Source organism: Magnolia sinica, chromosome 18 (assembly GCF_029962835.1).
Source record: "Magnolia sinica isolate HGM2019 chromosome 18, MsV1, whole genome shotgun sequence".
Classification (NCBI taxonomy): Eukaryota; Viridiplantae; Streptophyta; class Magnoliopsida; order Magnoliales; family Magnoliaceae; genus Magnolia; species Magnolia sinica.
In genome coordinates this window covers 30274415-30287626 of record NC_080590.1, presented here as the reverse complement: position 1 = coordinate 30287626, position 13212 = coordinate 30274415, and positions in this window count along the sequence as shown.

The window sequence follows — 13212 nt, the reverse complement described above, 5'->3', positions numbered from 1 at the left end:
AAATAATGAGCTCAAATCTAAGACGGAGTTTTAAACTCCAACTCCAACTCAGACACCCTAAAAACATGACTTACTATAAATAGTACACTTAGTATTTATAGATGATCTCCATTCATAGTAGAATTCATAGTTTTTGGCCAAAATTAGTAAGCGTCCAATTTGGCATAACTTTTCTAAGCCCTTTTTTCATGTTGGGCAGACTCCTACAACTCAAAGGATCAAAAGTTATACTCAAACTAAAACTTCTTATTTATCGTAAAAACGAAATTAAGTGAGACTTCGATCCGATGGAATCTTGCAAATCCAGCATGTGGGCAACCTCACGTAGAGGGGTTGGCTGACAAAAGTAGCTTCTCCTACCCTAAAATCATATATGATATGTCGAAAAACTCATCCCGATTTGCAAGATACAATTGTTTTAAGGTTCTGACAGTTTGGATTATTTCCGCTTCCATCGGGCCTTCTCTGGTCCATCTTTGCCATGAAAGTGACTCCGACCCGCGTTACATCACTTTGCAGCACACATGCCTACGAACATGACTAGGACACTCATCAGGTGAGGGTAACCATGAGCATTCTCAGGTCCAAAAATCAAGAGGGTCCATCTCATAAGGTATGCCATGAGCATGTTGATTATGGACCATTACTCGATTTCTTTCACGAGCACATCTATAGCAATTAGGCTATCAAAGGGATGAACTTAGCTTGATTTTGGCTCGGATTTTTAGCTGGTGAACGGGCTTGTTGATATCCCTCAGTAGTAGTGACAGTAAAGAGATATGCTTGATGACATTGAGGGGTGGAATGGGCCGGGCTACTAGTTGGCCTGTGTTGTAATTGACGGGCCTGGGTCAATGTCCATATAGTATTTTGATCCTGAAATTCATTCCAAGCCACAGAACAAGCTGGACCATGAGGTAGACCAAGCCTCAACAAAGAGCTAAATGGGCCGAACCACAATCCATTTGTAAATCAAGACCTTCCTGACCCATGGCCCCAAAAGTCAGAAACAACCAAAGCCTTTGGTGGCCTCGACCTGGAAGCCTGATGGACCAGCTCGACCATTGCTCTTTACATAGTAAAATCAATAATCTCATGTGGGGTGGACTTTCTCTAATCATGGGCCACGGTCTAATAATTACACGGGAAGGATGACTATACCTATATCCGGTGACGAATATTGCTATATTAATGCAGTATGAACTCGAAAAACTGTAAAACCTAAAGTAATTTGTTTATAAAATTTGAATGTATTAATTAATTTAAATAAATATTTTTATTTTCAGCAAAGATTTAACGGATAATATCCTGATAATTTTCGTTTCTGGGAAATCACAGGGAATGAGATGTGTCATTATGTTGATATCTAGCAAAAATCTATATATCAATGATCAGAACCATCCTTTCATCGTGAGATTTGGATATGGCCCATTCACAGTAGAAGGAAGAGGATTGACGGTTTTGATCATCTTTGCATGTGGGCACATGGATGAATAGCAACGTACTTGAAACAAACTCAAGAGGTAGAAGATGATAGCAAGGTTGCAGCAGCTCTCTGGTTGCGCATTTGGGAACATGGACAAGAGAATGTAAACAAAAAAAAATCTTATGTAAGCGGAAGCGGATTGGCTGGTGGACCACACCCCACCGACCTGCCTGGTGTGTTGATGTCACCAAGTTCTGTAGGTCCCATCATAAGGTATGTGTTATATCCAAACCGTCCATCCATTTGGTGATCTTGTTGTAAGGCTTGAACCGAAAACTAAGACACATTCAAAGATCAAGTGTACCACACTGCAAAAAGCAGCGGGGGATTGAACGTCTACCATTGAAACCCTTTTGGGGTCACCGAAGTTTTGGATCAATATGATATTTGTTTTTACTCTTCATCAAGGTCGGTGACCTCATGAACGGATTGGATGTAAAATAAAAGTAATGGTTGGGCCTACAATGTTTTAATGGTGAGAATTATTGTCTCCTCGCTCTTTGTGGTGTGGTCCACTTGAGCTTTGGATATGAATATTTTTGGGCTCATGCTATAATTAGATGAATGGTATGGATATAATAATTACATCATTGTGGAGCCATGTAACTTTGATCTTGCCAAATAGATGTGTGGATATAATAAATACATCATTGTGGGTAGAGCTGGGCATCGGTCCTGGTCGGATCGGATTGGGACCGATCCGATCCGATCCGAATTTTGGGTATCCTGACCCGAATCCGATCCGATCCGAGAATGGATCCGAACCACCTGATCCGATCAGATCCGAACAGTGCATTGAATGATCCGATCCGAGACCGACTCGGTCAGCAAAACCGAGTCGGATCGGATCTGACTCGGATGGGATTCGGTCCAGAATTAATTTTAAAATTTTTTGAAAAACGTATGAATTGAATTTGTCACATATATCATGGTGGGCTCCACCTAAGTTAATCAACTTTCATCTTTTGATTTAAATGTCCACCAAACTTGAGTTTAAAAGTCTCCCATTAATTGATGACATTGATTGCAGTGACAACCCACGATTGATGGCTTTTGAAAATTTACCTGTCCTAGCTCATTTTAGGGCATGAAACTAAATATGAGAAAGATCAGAAGCTGAATATTAGCCTGGCAATGGCCCCAACATGTCTCAACAACATAGCTGGAATCTCACTTTTTCTATTGTGTGGCTTACTTGAGATTCAGGTTTGCCTAATTTGTGGGCTCGTTCTCTAAAATGAGCCGTAAGAAATGGATAAAGTGGATTTGTCATAAACTTAAAGCGGCCCCATTTACAGTCAGACCTACATTTCCATGCAATCTCCTGTACATCAGCGCATGAAATGATTGATGGAGACGGTCTTTGAATAGGCATAGTGGATTAGATGTCGCCCCGACCCCACACAATACAGTGCGACCCTTACCGAAAGGTTGACAATCAGTGTCTAGCAATAAGAAATTCCAAGCAATCAATGAACTCTCAACAAGACAGACTTACATGCAGATATACTAAAAAGAAGAGAAGCCTTCAACTTGTATTAAAAAAGGGTGGGAAATACCTAAAGAGACTGTCCACACATCACACGAACATATCATGACAGTTTTACATTCAAATAAATCATTCCATTCAGTCATTGGTTAGATGAATCTAGCAACTACAACTAGTAATGAAGGCTTGCACGTTCAGTTCCAAGTAATCATATACAACAAATATATAGGAGACCATAGGTACCTGCATATAACATAGTTGGGCCTTGTCCACAGTATCGCAAGATAAGAAAGTTACTCGGGTAAATTTATTGTCTTCTACTTCAAAAAGAAAAAAAGAAAAAGAAATAATTCATATGCAAAATATAAATGTAAAATGAAGACAAAGATGGCCATCATTAGGAGATGAAAAAGTTTGAGGGTGAAGCTTCATTTTCTTTTTGTCTTGCATTGTAGGTCCCATAAGAAGTTTGGATCTTCTAGCCAAGCCAAGAATTTACCACCTTCACAGGTGGACTGAAACTTATCAACAATTAAGAGTTGGATCAAAAGAAGGCTGAAACTTATCAAACAATGCACAATATTCGCCTGTTCATCCACAGAAAGGTAGGATATCATCCATGGCTGAAAATCCTCCAACAAAATAATAGGAATGCTGGCACATGAATTGTCAGATGAACAAAGCATGTTCTTTGAAAGAGAGACACTGCATCATCAAAGGGAAAACCTGCATTAATTTGCATAACAATGAGAAAATTGTGCTTTTCCAATAGATGCATGGATTGCCATTCTCTGCCAGAGTATCAAATAACTTCTTTGAAAGTTAATATCCTGCCATCAGGTAGTCTTGACTTGGAATGGAGAAAAATCAACAATTTCCATAATATAAAATAAATAAATAAAAAGTAAAAACTAGGAAATTGAATTCTTGAAAGTATGAAAATCACAATCCATATCCAGAGTCAAGTCCCTCAATTTGAAAACTGCCTATTTGGAAGACACCTAACAATGAGTCCATCACATTTTAGTTCATTGTAATTATGTATTAGGGATCATATTTCTTTTTGGCAAAATAATCTTGATAAATGATAACCAACCATCATAATCTCTAATACATAATTAGAGATGAACTAAAATGTGTCTACCAAATAGGTCCTAAGGAAATTGCACTTCATATGAGTCTTTACACATTTTCTTCTCAACTAATGGTGTGTTTGGGTGCCTTGAAAATGCAGTGGTCGGGTAGAACTGATCCCCACCCACAACTAATGCCCCACTCATCTCACATCTTGCATGAAATGAGTTGCGCATCAATTTCAGGCAGGAAAAACAGAAAGGTAATCGCACTTTCAATGCTGCCCACAAGACCATGCCATTTCAATCATGGGTTGATGCAAACACTTCTGTTATGCGGACATCCAAATGCACCCAAAACTACTCTTTGAAATGGCAGGAGGTCAAACAACAACTACTACACATCTACACCTCCATAGGAGGAAATCTGGTGATATGAAAAAGCCAGAAGTAGACTGTGGTTCATTTGATGAAGCTAAGTATAGGGAAATGACTAAAACAACTTGTGAGATCACATGGCTTCAATCTCTTTTGCAAGAAACATAAATTGAGGCCCGTGCTCCTCTCTACCATGACAATCAACCTGCCATTAATATTGCCAACATATGTATGAGATCTCAAGTCCAACCGAAAGGTTGGCTCCACCATGAGGATTTCCTTGTGCAAAGTACCAAAGGTCAGCCCTATATACTCATGGATTTGTTGGATGTCATATATACATGAAAGGTTGGAAGTTGTCCACAGGTTGGACCTTAACAGTTGTATATGTGAATGGATAGGGAGAATTGCTTCCCACCATAGATGGAAATGGGTATTACAACGGTGCCAAGAGCCATCTCATTACTTGTTTGCACAAAACCAGCACACCGACCTGAGATTGTAGCAGCCTATACTGAGGTAGTTATCTGCCTGAATCCATGTTCTCATCACACACACAAAAATTAGTAAAATAATCAACAAACCAGTCCCATGGTCTACTTAGGGCATTATCAGGTTTAATGCTTCCTTGAAATTCCTTATATCAGTTATATAATCTTCATCAGTGGTAGTGTAAGTTGAGATTACCGTCCAATAAACGAATAATCGTGTGCAATAGACTCACCGAATGTGACCGGACTAACCTGCAGACTCGCCAAAGTTAAAATGAGCAAATGATGGCATCTTAATTTAAAATGAATCCTAACTATCCAATTGATGGATTTAATCCACATTTGGTGTGGTCAGGCTAATATGGAATGAGCATTTACATGACTAGGTTAAGAAGTCTAACATGGATTTGAACTTATCATCTAATCCACATTTCTTGTGGACATGAAAACATGAAAATAGAAAATTACAATAGATCTTAAGTCCAACCGAAAGGTTGGTTCCACCCATAAGCCATAGCCATAAAATTACAATGTAACTGTTTTAACAAAATTACAAATAACATTAAATAACAGAAATAAAATGCATCAAAATCACATCGCAGTTGCATGCACTGTCTCATCTATCTTCTCACTCTCCTCTTCATCGAACTCCTCATCAACAGAGTTCTCTTTTCCCCACATTGGACGCAGCCAATCCTGAGTACAAATGAGCGCTTCAACCGATTCGGGTGTAAGTGAGCTTCTATACTTGCTTACGACCCTACTCTCTGTACTAAAAGCAGATTCTGAAGCCACAGTTGAAATTGGAATTGATAATATATCACGTGCCATTAATGAGAGCACAGGGTACTGTAAATTACCGGATTTTGTCCTCCACCACTCCAAAATATCAAAATCATCACCTTTGGATTTTACAACTAAAAGATCCTCCTTGAGATACTCTTCAAGTTCTGATCTAGGCATTCGTATTTGAGTCCCTTTCCGCTGTGCATAGTAAGACATGAAATCATCTATTGTGTCTTCTTGCGATTCATCAACTGCGGAACTAGAACCCACATGAGAAGATTGTTCTTTTGCCGTGCACACATACAAATTGTACAATTCACTGACCGCATCAGAAATCTTTTCGGCCTCAGCAACACCCATCGCACCATACAACTTACTACATATGAAGTCAATCATAATCATCTTGTATCGAGGATCAAGAACGACCGCAACACACATTACCAGACTACACTCAGACCAATATTTACCAAACTTTACTTGCATACTCATGGTCATAAAGTGTAAAAAGTCTTGTCCAGTTTTGCCTTTGTGCAAGGCATCTTTTACCTTCCAAAGTTTAGGCAAAAATATATTTGATGTTGGATACTTACTGTCCGAAAATTTCTTTGTGCTGTTGTAAAAAACAAAAAGGAACTTACGAACTGATTCAGCTACTGACCAATCATCTTCAGAAGGCAGCCAAACATACGCACTATCACGCTGTGCATAGTGAGAGAATGCAAGTCTCAAATCTATCGCTGAATCCAACATTTCAAAAGTTGAATTCCAGCGTGTCGAGACGTCCAACTTCATCGTTCTCTGAGTTGACAAATTCAATCGCTTCACGATCTCATTCCATATATGTAATCGTGAAGGTGACCCCCTTATGTACTTCACACTTTCTCTTATATTCTCGATAGTGGGATCGATTGTTTTAAGGCCCTCTTGTACAATCAAGTTTAAGATGTGGGCACAACACTTAACATGAAATATCTTTCCACCAAAATACAAGTCACTGGTGGCCCTAAACTGGTTACGCAAATTCATTATCATGCTATCATTTGCAGAGGCATTATCTAGAGTAATTGTGGAGATCTTCTTCTCAATTCCCCACTCCATAAGACATCTGTGTATGCAGTCTGAAATCATCAAACCACTATGAGGAGGTGCCAGATAACGAAAGTTTATTATTCTCTTGCAAAGCCTCCATTCAGCATCAACATAGTGAGCAGTTAGAGACATATACCCCTTTCGTTGATTGGATGCCGTCCACAGATCTGATGTTAGGCTAATTCAGAAAATCGCTTGCGTTACCAACTCTCTTTTTAACTTAACCTTCTCGCCTTCATATATCTTCATACACACCCTCTTGATTGTTGTACGAGAGACCTTCTCGTATTTGGGGTTAAGGCATTTGGCTAGTCCAACAAAAACAGGACTCTCTACCATCTGAAATGGTCTTTCATCTGTAATAATTAACTTGGCCGTCAACTCATTCACCAGCTCCTTGTCGTACTTGTAGATGGACACCGATGGACCCATTGCAGATTGCGAAAATGAAAGTGTTTGTTGCGTTGCTGCACTTCTCATTTTTTTCTGACACTTTGAAATATGTTTCTTCAACGTTGTGGTCGACCCATCTGATTGCTTAGCGTACTGACTCTTATAGTGCTTACATTGTATCTTCACTTGGCCATTCTTCAGGGTTACTTCTTCAAAATCGTCCCACACTGCCGACCTCTTTTTCATTTTTCCCGCAACATGAGACTGTGTGGTACTAGTATCAATGTCGACGGACACCTCTTCATGTTCAAGACCTAATCCCTCATCTTCAAGGATCATCGGTGATGTAATTGACCGACCACCCGGGGCCGGGGACGGGGTATTGGAAAGACCCTCGCTTTCTATCTGATAGTTGAAATATACTATATCATATTAGCATTAGCAATCTAATGCTAATAGAGTTATACTAAATCTTAAATTAGTTACCCATCCAAGGTTGGATAGATTGTAATACTTTCATATTCCCATTTAAACGTCCACGCCGAAAATTCGGCAGCATCTCCCCATGCCTCTCTAGATAAGTTCATCTTACGTTACATTCCGATGCCAAATATCTAAAACAATGTGAAGATATTTGACATTGGATACGAAACGAAAGAAACATATCCAGAGAGAAATGAGGAGATGGACCGCAGATCAGGCATGAACATTTAAATAGACTGTATGAAAGCATACTATCCATCTAACCTTGAACTGTCTAAAATGGGACAATTTGAGCGATTTCTATGCCACCAAAAACACACCATATCTATGTATGACAACATAGAAATCCTCAAACGGGTAACTAATTATCTAACTTAAAAATCACAATCACAAGTCACAAGTCACAATAATGAGATAATCTAAGCAAAGAAAGCAATAATGAGATAATCTAAGCAAAGAAAGCAATGTACATATTAAGACTAGAGTACATAGTCAATAATCAATCTACTATGCCCCTGGGTAATCTCTAGATGAGCCAAACTACTTGCAGATGAGGCTTTCTGGGTTGAACATAATAAGAAAAAAGGCACATAGCTTTCGGGTCCATCTATGAAACATGCTCTACTTATATTATAGTTATAACATTGTAAGATCAAACAAGATCTCAATAATTCCCCAGATACACTGTTGTATAATAAAAATAAGAAAGAATTGCCATGAAAATATAAACAAGAAAAGGAATTAAGTGAATAAGATTCTTTTCTATCTCAGCACATGTTTGGTGGCACAAATTTCAAGAAATATCATGACATTTTGTACCTAATTAGACTAATTAATCATGAAATTTCAGACAAAATCAGGACTCCAAATCTTAAATCACTTGTGCTTGCATCAAGACAAAAAATAAAGAGAGGGCAAAAATAAAAATAACTCACCTTACAAAAGGCGAAATAAGGGACTACTGAAACCAAATACGACTCCGAAATCTTAGGTTGTTCCTCTGCTTCAACCTAAGAAAGGAACAGAAACAAATAAAGATTATTATATTGGGATAAATTATTAAAAGAAAGCAATGTCAAGCAGATAACCCTTAACCCCACATCAGAAAAGAAACATATATAAAACATTTCAATCCCAAATATGTTTTTTTATGGAAAAAATAGACAAACACATAAGAATGACAATCCCAAATGGTATTTCTATATAAATTAAGTAAAGAAGCAAATAGATATTTAAAAACAAAAAGCAAATTCTGTGAAGGGGGAAAAACTAACTACTTGTAAATTATGTGCTAGTTGGAGGATAACTTGCTGTCCAAATAGTTCCTGGTGAACATCCTTGTACATGTGTGCATCTGTGACGTTTCACACGCAACTAGTTGGACGAAAGTGTTATGATAGTGGGGCCCAACGTAGGGAATGGCATCTGTCAGTTGATCTCCCAACGTAGGGAATGGATCAGGCATTAGCAGGAGGTGCTCTCACTTAGTGAAGGAGCAACAATCCCGTCTATATATAATGCGCCGCTATTAAGTTCACCATCCAATATGTTGATAAGTTCACATAAGCCTGAGTGAAGGGAAAAAAAACAAATATCATCTTGATCCAAAACTTGTGGCTATTAATGATCAATCAAAACTTGTGGCTATTAATGAACATATAAATCAGAAAGTGTCCACAGTGAAGAAAAATTAACAGCAATCTATCTGATCCAAAGCATAAATTCCACCAAATGAATGGTTGATCGGATTTTACTTAGATATCATACAAATGGATACAGGGCCAACTATGCGTTGGTTAGACTGTAAATTACAAGGTCATCTAGATGCATGGAAAAATATGCAAAAATGAATAAAGAATAAAGAAAAAAGAAAAAGAAAAAGAGCTCTGTCCTTTGCTTTTCCTTTTTCAGCGGAAGGATTTTTCTTTGGCTGAGAAAGAAAAGAAATCAGATTTCTTACTTGGCATGAGCTGAAATGAATATATAATGTGTTGCATGAGAATAATCATCTAGTCGGATGCACAACTTTTTATGGTATGAATGATTCAAGGCCAATACATTCACATCATGGCCCAACTTTTTAGTCAGTGGCTAGGGCTCTAAATATTTTAATCTACATTCCTAACCTTAAGGTAGTGGATATTTAAGATAGAGATATTTGTATGAACAAAATGATAGAGATATAGAGTTTTTAAAAGAAATAGAATGTCACTTACTCACGTGATCCCTTTAAGTTCTGAAAGAGTGTGTGTGTGTGTGTGTTTATTTTTATTTTTTAATAACTGAAATGAAGGAGTACACAACCTATATCAATATATGATAAAATAATGAAATACACTTAAGAGGGGAACATGAAGCAAATCCATATCTGAAGTGGATCATTTCATATGGAGCTAGCAGATAGACCATTAAAAACTTCTTATTGGCCACATAAGTTTTTGATTAGGCTAATATTTCTTTTCGCCCCTTCATCTATGTTTGTGTGACCTCATCAACAGTTTTGATGGAAAATAAACATTATGCTGGCCCTAGGAAGTTTTTAATGGAGTGTTCAATCACAACTGATTCCTCTGGTACGGCCCACCTAAGATTTGGATCTACTTCATGTTTTGGCCATGCCCAAAAATGATGGGAAAAACAAATAAATATAATGGATATAGAATAGATACATTGAGGTGGACCCACAGTAAAGGCCACACCGTCTTCCAAGAGGTGGGGCCCACCTAATCTGCTCCGTTGAAAACTTCTGGCCATTCGCATGGGGCCATTATTTGGACGTCTTGCATTGGGAACATGAATGTAATGAATACTGTGGCTGGTGGCAAGAAAAACATCAAAGAGACTATTTTTCTTTAAAAAAAAGTCAGGCCCAGTTGCTCATCAGGTGGACGGGGACCCCATGTTACTAAACAAGGGTCCTGGACAAGTTTTTTCGTTTTTAACCCTTTCCATTCGACATGCCCTGTTTTCATCTTCAGATAGTACCGAGTGGGTCCCACCTGATGGACAGCTTGGATCTCAAGCTCATGTGCCAGCTATATATAACTAGCTTCCGTCTTGCTATCTGAATCATTCAGATTACTCCAAGGCCCTTTGCCAACAAGCCTAAGCTCAGGGTAAGTTCTCTCCCGTTCTTAAGTTTTTCATTTTTCTCCTTTTTCCTGCTAATTCGACTCTGCTTCTAACTAACATTGTCTGGATCAATAATCTCAAATTGTGGCCGACGATCCTAGGTGGTCGGACCACCAACGGGCAGCGGCCATGGCTGGCCGACGAGAGAGCCATCTCTTACAAAAAAAAAATTAATAATAAACAGTGGCTGAGTGGGTCCACCTACCTGATGAACGGTTGCAAATGGCCGGATGAGGATTGCGAGTCGCCGGCGTTCGGGTAGGGACGACGGAGGAGAAGGGTTTGAGGGATTTTAGGGTTCGGGTGTGGGGACTGGGGAGAGAGCGGCAGGTAGGTAGGGTAAAAAAAACAAAAAGGGATAAAAGATATATATATAGGGGAGGGCTAAACTTGTCAATTTACACCCGGTCCTGTCTGGTTCGAATCGGCTCGGACCCAAACGGATCGGATTTCGGTCCGGGTCGATCGGTTTTGTTGCTTATCCGAATCCGATCCGAATTGCATTCGGATCCACCCCTTTGTACCCGAACCTAACCGATCCAACCTACCGGTCCTGTTTGAATCGGGGCGGATCAGAGCGGATCGGATCGGATCCGTCGGATCGGACCCATTTTGCACACCACTAATTGTGGGGCCATATATGTAACTTTGATCTCCTTTGGACAGTTAATACAACTCGGAGCTCGAGGAGCCTTAGCGCTCATCTTCACACCACAGGTACCCATACCAGATAGGTCAGTGGTGTGTGGTACACCGGCCAATTAGCTTCCCATATAAGCATACATTTCGTATATTGGATGGTAGCAAATGAATTGCATTTGAAATACAAATATTTTGATTGATTGAATGAGTATATGGGAGGAGTTGAATACATTAGAATTTTTCAATATATTCACAAGAACAAATGTGATATCTCAAATCCGCTTTATTATCCAAAATTAATGGACATATATATGTGATATTTAATAGAATAATTGTGATAAGCGCATTGAAATATACGCTTTAATTTTAAAAAAAAATTATTTGAGCTTCGGGTGGGCCACAAACATAATTAGGATCACAAACAAGCAATTGGCCTACATATTTTAACCGTCCATTTAGATAGCCAACCTTTGGACTGTTTGAATTATTCTATTGGAGAGATTTTAGTGATCTAGCCGATAATTGGATTGTCCGGGAGTATCATCAGCATGCCACCTATACGACGGACATGTGTCTAGAGGCACCACTATTTACTCGTGGGATTCTCTAAGGGAGCTCAAAAAGGCATTTCACCCCATTACTTCCAAATTAGTATTTGATTTTTCACTTCCTTGGTAAATACTAGGAAATAGTTCATTATTATTATCTATGCACATTTGAAAGCCAACGGTATTTCTACCTTGGTAGTCATATCATAAAATATTGATTTAAATATGGCATCCATAGTGATATATGTGACATATCCACACCATCCATATATTTTATCTTAAAATTTTAGGGCATGAGCCTAAAAAACGAGGCAAATTAATCCAAAGCTTAAGTGAGCCACACTATAGAAAATCGTGGTCGTAAAAGATTTTTAATGATAAGCATTTAACCCATTATTTCTTGTGGCATGGTCAACTTGAGCTTCAGATGTACCTCAATTTTATATTCATGCCCTAACTTCAGCCTTCAAAATAAATGAACGGCATGGATAAACCACATATACCAAGTCGAATCGAGCCTTCTTGAGTCTAGTGGAGTGAGCTAGCTGAGCTAACTCGGTTCGTGTATAGCCCTAATCCCAATCGTCCTTTTTCTCGTTGGGTTGCCTGCTTGAGTTCTGGATCTGCATCATTTTTTGCGCCCATGTCATAACAGGACCTGGCAAAATGGATGAACAGGGTGGATTTTTCACAAACTTCACGTTGAGCCCCACTAGCTTCTCATCGTAGGAAGTTCCTGCGAGCTTGTCACAGGTAATCTGCATCTGTCGTCCATTATGCCGGGCCTAATTTGGATGTCACCATTTATCTTTAGGGTTGACTTTTGATGTGTACCATCTATTATGTGGGGCCATGTTTATATGTTTATATGGGTCATCCATCATGTGAGGCTGACTTTTTATGTGGGCTATTTATGATTAGGGGGCAACCTTTGATGTAGATCATCTATTATGTGGGCCCTGTTAATATGCATCATCTAGCATGTAGGACCCACTTTTAATGTGGAACGTCCCTTGTATATGTCCACCTTTGATGTGGATCATCCATCATGTGGGGGGATCATCCATTATGGAGATAAGTAGCTTTTCATCATAAAGTTACTCTTACATAGCACTTACTAAATTAACATTAGTTCAAAAAATAACTTATTAACATACATAGGTTAAAAAAGTTACTTATCAGGTGGTATCCAATAAATTAAAAAAGTAGCTTATTAACTTAC